This window comes from Passer domesticus, chromosome 2 (genome assembly GCF_036417665.1).
Source record: "Passer domesticus isolate bPasDom1 chromosome 2, bPasDom1.hap1, whole genome shotgun sequence".
Taxonomy (NCBI): domain Eukaryota; kingdom Metazoa; phylum Chordata; class Aves; order Passeriformes; family Passeridae; genus Passer; species Passer domesticus.
Genome location: NC_087475.1, coordinates 114,967,187 through 114,975,740, shown reverse-complemented (window position 1 = coordinate 114,975,740; position 8,554 = coordinate 114,967,187). Strand labels below are relative to the sequence as shown.

General features: G+C 38.2%; 1 long non-coding RNA gene across 1 annotated transcript; it reads left to right on the top strand.

Moving 5' to 3' along the window:
- Nucleotides 1–2,334: 2,334 nt before the first annotated feature.
- LOC135295612 (uncharacterized) lies at nucleotides 2,335–5,254 on the top strand. The gene is made up of 3 exons (XR_010357739.1): nucleotides 2,335–2,444; nucleotides 4,324–4,442; nucleotides 5,171–5,254. It is a non-coding gene; the product is annotated as an uncharacterized LOC135295612 (long non-coding RNA).
- Nucleotides 5,255–8,554: the final 3,300 nt, after the last annotated feature.

Here is an 8,554-nt window from a genome sequence, read left to right as displayed (position 1 = left end):
AAGCTGGCTGGAACAGAAAACACAGGCTGAACTCCAACACTGATATTTCCTTTTATTTGCAGTACTCTGGCCTCTTTAGTTACATAGTGGGTACCTGGACATAATTCCAACATTCCTAAATTTACTTTTGTACTAAATTATGATGAAAATCACAACCCCACTATTGTGTGGCATGAAATATTCAGAAGTATTTAGACTCAGAAAGTTATCTATAAGATGGAATTTTAATTCAAGTTAATAACATCCTGTATTCACCTGAGTGCATTCAAGTCACGCAGGAACAAAGTAAAACATTTTAATATTGCTGGAACTGCATTTTCAACCAAAAAATGTTGTTGAACTGATTTAATATGTCCCTATATAGAGGATTAAAATTTCTTTTTATGAACAGTTTTCAAGTCTGCTGCCTTCAACCTATTGTATTTAATACAGCCTCTGGCTTCTTTCACTCAGGTTGCAAAGTCCTTCCTCTGGCAGAATTTCCCATTCATGTGCTATAAGGCTTTTTGCCAGCTGGATGTTAGCAGAGTACACAGAAAGGAACCAGCCAATTCCTTACAATATTTGCTCTAATCTTTATTCTCTCTTTCATATTACTTCTCTTCCTACTGTTCTCTGCCTCCATGGAATTCTAAATCTTCATACGGGTCTCAGGTTGTTGATAATGTGGAATTATTATAAAGCATAAAATCCCTTTTCCCTAGCCTCAGTCTCCAAAGGAAAAGACCGACTTTAAAACTCCTACACTTAAAAGTCCCCAACCCAAATCACAACCCCCCCAAAAAACCCCACAAGCACTAGAGTTTGACGATTTCTATTTTGATAGTCTGTATACATTTTACTTTTTTCTTTTTTTTAGCTTTTAATTCAGTCTCAAAATTTTAGCAGTACCTGGAGAGTTCAGAAACTATTTCCTCTTTTCACTCTCATTTCGTGACTCAAATTTTGAAGAACTGTAGCTTAGGGGGGACAAACAACAGCACTGAACAATTTAAATAATGAAAATGTATGAAAGCTCACAAAATTGATCCATTACCTCTGTTTCATTTTTTGAAGACATCTGTTTCTGTTGATGTTATCACTATCAGATACTTAACACTTTGGTAGTGTCTTGCAAGCATTAGGAAAATAAGTAATATTAATATATTTTATATATTAGGAATGGTTCAGAAGAAGCAAATTGGCTGAACATGAACTAGGAGTGTGTCCAGGTGGCCAAGAAGGCCAATGGCACCTGGTCTGTGTCAGCAATACTGTGGCCAGCAAGACCATGGATGTGATTATCCCCTTGTGCTGGACACTGGTGAGGCCACACCTCAAATCCTGTATTCAGTTTGGGGCCCCTCACTGCTGCTGGAACGTGTCCAGAGAAGGAGCTGGGGAAGGGTCTGGAGCACAGGTCTGATGAGGAGCAGCTGAGGGACAACTGGGGGGACTCAGCCTCCAGGAAAGGAGGCTCAAGGGAGAGCTGATCGCTCTGTACAATCACTTGAAAGGAGATTATATCCTGAAAGGAGGTGGGGATTGGTCTCTTCTCCCAATTAACAAGTGACAAACAAGAGGAAATGGCTTCAGGTTGTGCCCCAGGAGTTTTGGATTTTACCTTAGGAAACTGAAGGGGTTGTCAGACATCGGAAGAGGATGTCCAGGGAAGTGCTGGAGTCACCATTCCTGGATGTGTTTCAAAGACATGTAGATGCTGCACTGAGGGATGGATGTGGTTCACTGCTGGCCTCAGCAATACTCCATTTATCGTTGCACTCAACAATCATAAAGGTCTTTTCCAACCTAAATGCTTTTCTAATTCTGTAGTTCTAAGAGTTAATCCTTTAAAAGTGTGGCAGCTGGGACCAGCAGGGCAGGTGAAACTAGGAGAGGAATTCCTCATTGCCTACTCATCCCCAGTGTGCTGGCTGGAGATATGGGCAGTGTCCTTCTCATGGGTATGTCTCCAGCCCTGTGCCTACTCCTGGCTCTGGAAATCCAACACTAATCTGTAATAAGTGGCCTGGATGTGCCCAGGGAAGGGCAGGATCACATATATAACCAGAGAGCCCAGTATTTCCACATCTGTGTTAGAGTCTGTTTCTGAACACACAGTGAATCTTGCTCTTCCACACAAAAATCTTCTTATTTTCAATGTTCTCCAGTGATACTCATACAAAGTAATAATTCTTGGAGGCCAGAATTTGCAGCCTTCAATGGGAAAAGCACCTGTAGTTTTCAAATGAACTGAACTAGATCCACCTGAAAGTTCAGCCACTCTTGCTCTCCCAGCAGGATATAAAAAAGGTTTTAATAGTCACTAGTGTGTACTGGATTCCTGGTGTGTGACTGGACAACAATACTTTTAAAGGAAAGAAGGAGTGGGGTGAAGAGAAAAGGGTAGTGAATGGTAGTGAAGAGAAAAATGGTAGTGAATAACACCCTGAGGAACAGCATTGGTAAGGGCTGCTTAGGCTTGAATGAGCATATCTGATGATAAAAATATTTTCCTAGAGTTGTGTTGATTTTGGTCTTTTTTTTTTAATAAAAGGTTGTTAGAAAAAATGTTCTAATGCTTAAATCTTGAAGATTTTTTTTTAGTTTTGAGAAAGATTTAAGTGGTAGCATGAAACTGCTCTGAGTAGCTTCTTGTGCCTTTTGTTGGACTCTGGATAAGGCAAGAAAAAATTGTAGGATGTTTTTATTTGTGTTTAGACTTGTAAGTGTCAATGTTTTATGATGCAGAAGCTATTCTGCATGACGTATTTAAAGTTATGAGAGAAGCCCTTGTCAGTTTTAGTTTTTCATATTAAGTACTGCTCTTCTCACGTTGTTTTATCTGCCTACCCTTCAGGAAAATGAAAGAGAGTATAAAAATGAAAAACTACCATTCAAAATCTCCAGAACAATAATGCTGTTCTGTCTTAATTTATTTTTGAGTTCTTGATTAACTATAAGTGTACATTCCATTAAAAGTGTGAAATTAGACTTTTTTTTCCCTTATAAAATGCTCTAAACAGTAATTTTGCCTCCTTATTTTCCTCCATTTTCCAAGGCACCCTTTCAGGACTCTGAATACTACTTATTGTAAGATAATAAATTACTATAGTAGCTCCGTTTAGAAAAGAAACTATTGAAATATCTGAATTTGATATTTCGTGGACAATAAATAATTAGATAAGCAGATTGATAGTGGAAAAAGCATGTAATGAGAGAAGGTTTAGAAAGATGTAGTTGCTGAAGCTAGTTACAAGTGGCTATTAGTTCTAAACAGTCCCATTTGGCAGAGATTTGCAGGTATTGAGGCCTTAAGGAAGGATTGAAAAGAGGATAAAATGATATGATCTCCGGGATTATCAATGACAGATTAAATAAACGTGGAATAAAAGTGGAAAGCAAGTTTAGGGTTTTTTTTTTAAGTACTCTGTACCTTTAAGTCCAAGACTTACATTGTGAGATTTGTCTTCTTTAGTAGTTTAAAAGGTTTTTCTTGAACAGTAGTAGGCTGGAGGGGTTTGTTGGTGGGCTTGAGAAGTAGGTGAATGCTTTCTCTGTGTAACAGTTTCCTGTTTAGTTCAAAAATCAAATTTCCAAGCATTAACAGTACAAGTTGATGGTGAGTACTTGCCAGGCAAGCTCTATTTCTGTGAAGGTGCTGGGGGTGTTGCAAATGAGTGGTTTGGGCCACTTATAGGATCACCATCAATAGTATTGTCAAAGGCAGTTTTGATAAAATTTGTGAAAGCGTGATAAATCAGTGAGCCTTGCTATTGAGTCTTACTTACTGCATAGAGGAAACATGTAAAGGAAAGTTGGCTCAAATTCACTTTAGAATGATTTGCATGGAGAATGGGCATTCAAAGGATAAACCTTCCCACCGAGTCCTGAGGTTCAGAATAGACACAACCACCATGCCTTGCTTTCTGAACTCTTGACAGATTCTGGGTGGTGTTGGATCCAGCCTTAGTCCCAGACCTGGTCAACAGTTGTGTCTAAAGGACTTAACCAGCACTTAATCATTGATTAATTGAATGTTTAGAAAGTGACTCAATAGTATGTATTATAATTAAGCCACTGTAAATTTGGAACAGCAATATTCATGCTATTCTTCCAAGAGATTATAGGGATCAATTCACACACAAACACAAATATATATATATATATATATATATAATACAAATGTATGTATAAATCTGTCAAAAATTCTCCTTTACTTCAGTGAAATACATTGAATTCCTTTGCATTGCTTATTGGACAAGGGATTGAGCCTAGAGGAGCGGGGGGTATTGGCTCAGATCTTATTGTCAGCTTTTGGTGATTTTCCTGGAACTATTGCAGACTTGAGATCTGGTGACTTCTGAGAAGTGTCACACTCCAAGGGCAATGCTGGCACAGTCTCTTGCCATCAAGGACAGCTTGAAGGACCTCACCTAAGGCTGCTGTTAATAGAGTTCAAGGTGATTTGCTTTAGTCATTAGTCTGTTTTCATCGAGGCCATGATCTGAGTTGGTAACCACTGCAGTTTTTCAAAAGTCTGGTAACAGTGGCACCGTTCCACTCAGGCTGTGATGAATAGAAATTATGTTCCAAGGATATCAGGGGTGATTGATATCTCTTGTTCCCACTTTGGTCAGCCAACAGCTATCCCTGATATGAACGATTCTGCTTCCACCTTAGCCATGTAAGATATGGTCAAGGGACACTTAATTACATAATTGGAACTGTTTGCAATCTACCTTTACCAAATCTGCAAGACCACAGCTCTTGTTGGCTGGTGTGTTTATCTGTTAAATTGTCATCATACTTCCTAGCATTTATAGCAAAATATTTTGACAAAGGAATGTTTCAACCGTGTTCTGTTCACTTGTGTTTTGGGTTTTTTTTTCCTTTCTACCTCTTTTAATTTATCCCCAACTGGCAACCAAACCTCACCCATGACATTTTCTCACGCTCCTGCATTGGGAGGGTAAAAGTGGGAAAACTTTGAGATCAAGACAGTTTAATAGGAAAGCAAAAACTGTACATGAAAGCAAACCAAAACAAGGAATTCATTCACTTCTTCCCATGGGCAGGCAGGTGTTCAACCATCCCCAGGAGAGCAGGGCTCCATCACGTGTAATGGTGACTTGGGAAGACAAATGTAATCACTCTGAGTGCTCCACCTCCATTGTTCTTCTTTCTACAGCTTTATATGCTGAGCATGATACCATGTATTATGGAATATCCCCTTGATCACTTGGGGCCAGCTGCCCCAGCTGTGTGCCCTCCCAGTTCCTTGTGCACTCCCAGTTGCCTCACTGGCAGAATAGTCTGAGAAGCAGAAAAGACCTCTGTAAGTAAGTACTGTTTAGCAATTATAAAAAATACTTTTCAGCAAAAAGCCAAAACACAGCCCCCTACTAGATGCTATGATTAAAATTAAATCTATCCCAGCCACATCCAGCATGAAACTCAATTCTTCATTCTCTTCTTTGGAGTTGTAATGAATTAATCATCTAGACAGTGGATCTGAACAGAAATATTTATGTCATAGAAAAGTCAGAAAATCCCCTCTAAGATGGTTTTGTTTGAAACCCTGTATGTCTGGGTGATGGGCCAATAGACAGCTGTCTTTGTGATCTAATACTTAATACCTAATATATCGTATTCATGTATAAATTTAAAAGTAATGTAACCTGGTTTGGTTTTGGTTTTTTTTTTTCCTTTATCTTCCTTGAGAACCCAGACCTTGCAGTCCTTCCATAAGTGTCTTAGAGAGTTACATTTTCTCCAGAATTTGTTGCAGAATGCTGTTTGTGGGAGTGGCTTCTACAGAAGTAGAATTTTGGATTAAAAAAAATAAAATGCAATAAAAACATTCTTTAGAATGTTTCATTCTACAGAATTGAATGGTGCGCTTGAGGTGATACCATTAAAAAGTCCAGCATACTAAGAAGATTTTTGAAAAGTGCTTAAGGGGGAAAGTGTCTACAATGAAAACCTGGATAATTCAAAAATATTCTGCTTTCTCCCTTTATGTGTATAAACTGCAACAATTAATTTGCTTTAAGCTACTTATATGCAGAAGAAGAAGAAACTGCATAGCCAGAACTGCTGGAAGTAGGGAGGGAGAAGGGAAGGGTGGGTGAGTAAGACAGTAAGAAAGCTATTTTTAAAAGAAAGCTGATATTTTCTAATAATGGAACCCTGCCTGGCAGCACCTTGTTCACTGCTGTTCCCTTTGGCTTCCATTTTTAGTGGTTCTATATCTGTGGTGCCTCTCTTCTGCAGCTCTACTATCTGCGCCTTTAAACATCCTTCTGCAAGAAATTTCTGCAGTTACTGTGTAGTTCCTACCACAAAAGACAGGTTAAATACTAGAGCAAGAGCAGGCAATGTATATCTGTAACTTAGCTGAAATAAAGATCACAGCTGGGGAAATGCCAATGTGAGTTTCTGACAATACACAAAATGTTTCTGCGTAGTAATTTCAAACCATCCTCTGTTGTACTCTAATGAAAGAAACGGCACCCTGCAGACTCTGTGCAACAGCTTTTGAATTCCGCATCTTTTCAGTGAATTTTAAGGGAATTATGCCTGCTTAGTCAAGGCAAAGTAGTGAATGAAGCTAAATATGAATAACCTTTTGTTGTATCTGTTGGGAAATAAAACTGGTACTAACTGTAGCTATGCAACATGTGTGGGTATGTGTGCCTACACCCAGGTGTGGGTGTGTTCTAAAATTGCCCAATAAATACCACATTAAACTAAAATAAACTCTGTTTTTGCTGGGTGGACAGCCAAGACTCTCTTATTAAGGTGCCTTGACATTCACAGAAACAGTTGGAATGATTTCATTCACTAACTGGGATCCCAGATTATCTCAGAGTGGAAGGGACTTCAAAAGATTCTCTGGGCCAAATTTCTGTGGGAAAGGGAGCCTAGAGTAGATTATCTAGCACCTTGTCCTGTCACATCTTGAAAAACATACAGTGATGAGAGACTGCTTTATCCCAGGGAAAGTTATTCCAGTGGCTGTGTTCTTTCTGTAAAAATAAATTTCTTTCCTATTCTGAATGAAATTTCCTCTTGTATTTCTTGTTCCTTGGTTTCCATCTAGATACCTGTGAAGAGAAAGCTTCTGTCTTTTTTGTAGCTGCCTTTTAAGTACTGAAATACTGTGATGAGGTGTTTCTTCTGCCTCAGCTTTTTCTTCTCCAGGGAGGAAAGGTTTAATGCCTTCAGCCTTTACTTATAAAGACTGCTCTTAGACCTTTGAGCATCAAAAGAATGCTTGACTGGAATTGGGTTATTGACAATACTCAAGATTACTACTTTAAAACCCTTATATATATATGTTCTACTTTTGTTTAAAGCCTCAAAGATCGTGGTAAAATACAATCCCCAAGAATTTTAAAATGCAAATTTACTGGGAGTTCAGGTTTACTCTTAGACTCCTGAACTTTTACGCTTCATGTTTTTAACCTTGTTTACACACAGGATCTGTCTGAAATTTGCCCTTTTGAAAAGGGGTTTTCTGGGTCAATTGTGTGATAGCAGAAACTTTTGCTTTAAGAAATTTCAGAGGAGAAATAATTTCATTACAGATTATGCAAATACTAGAGATTCAGCACAGAATAAAGGAAAAGTTTTCATTTCAATCTTGAAGCCCACACTTGGTTTGTATAAACTGAGTTTTATTACTTTCCGTAATCTCCTCTTGTCTGTATTGTGTCTCTTTTCTTTTAAATGTGATCTGAAATATTGATCTTAGTATACTAACAAGATAAATTTTGAACAGTAGCTCTTCTTGTGAAAAGAATTAACAGAGTGTAAAGTCTTGTCAGATGGAGAAGAGCCTCTCAAGCTTTTGAACATCATCAGCCTTAAAGCTTCAAGCATCAACTGTGCTCCTCTCACCCTAAACAGCTATAATTTTTTAGCCTGGTTTTCTTGCAAAAATAAGTCTCTAATCAAACAGTCTGTCTTTCTTGCTGTGAACCAGTCTTGAGATACTTTTAACTGAGCTAGCAAATTCCAAACAAATTTGACAGGAGGGTGGAAGCATCAAGTACTCTAAGTTTTCTGACAAGAGGTGAACAGATGGTAGAAAGAGTACCTGTTTAGCACTGTCAAGGAGGAGACAGTTATGACCTGAAGTTTATACTTTACTAAATATTGTGGAATACAAACTGACGATCAGCTTTCTGACTTTTTTCCTAGTTCCATCCCGTACTAGAAAACATGAAACAAGGTTTGTTTTTTCTTTGGGTTTTGTGAATATGTGTTGGTGGGTGGATTTTGATGGTTGGCTGGTTGGATTTTTGGTTTGGTTTTTTTTATTTTTTTTTTTGGTTTTTTTTGTTTGTTTTTTCTTTCAAGAACTTGTAAATTTTCTTTGTCAGATGGTACATAAAAAGCATGATCATATATTATGCATACGTGAAAGCACGATCATATTTTTTGCACAGCAGCAGAGCTACCACATTCTGGAAGAGAAGTGGAGTCAGGTTTTCCCATGTTGTTTTCCTCCAGTAAACTGTGTAAATAAGATGGGAAGTCATGCTCAGTGTCAGGTGTGATGTGTGGT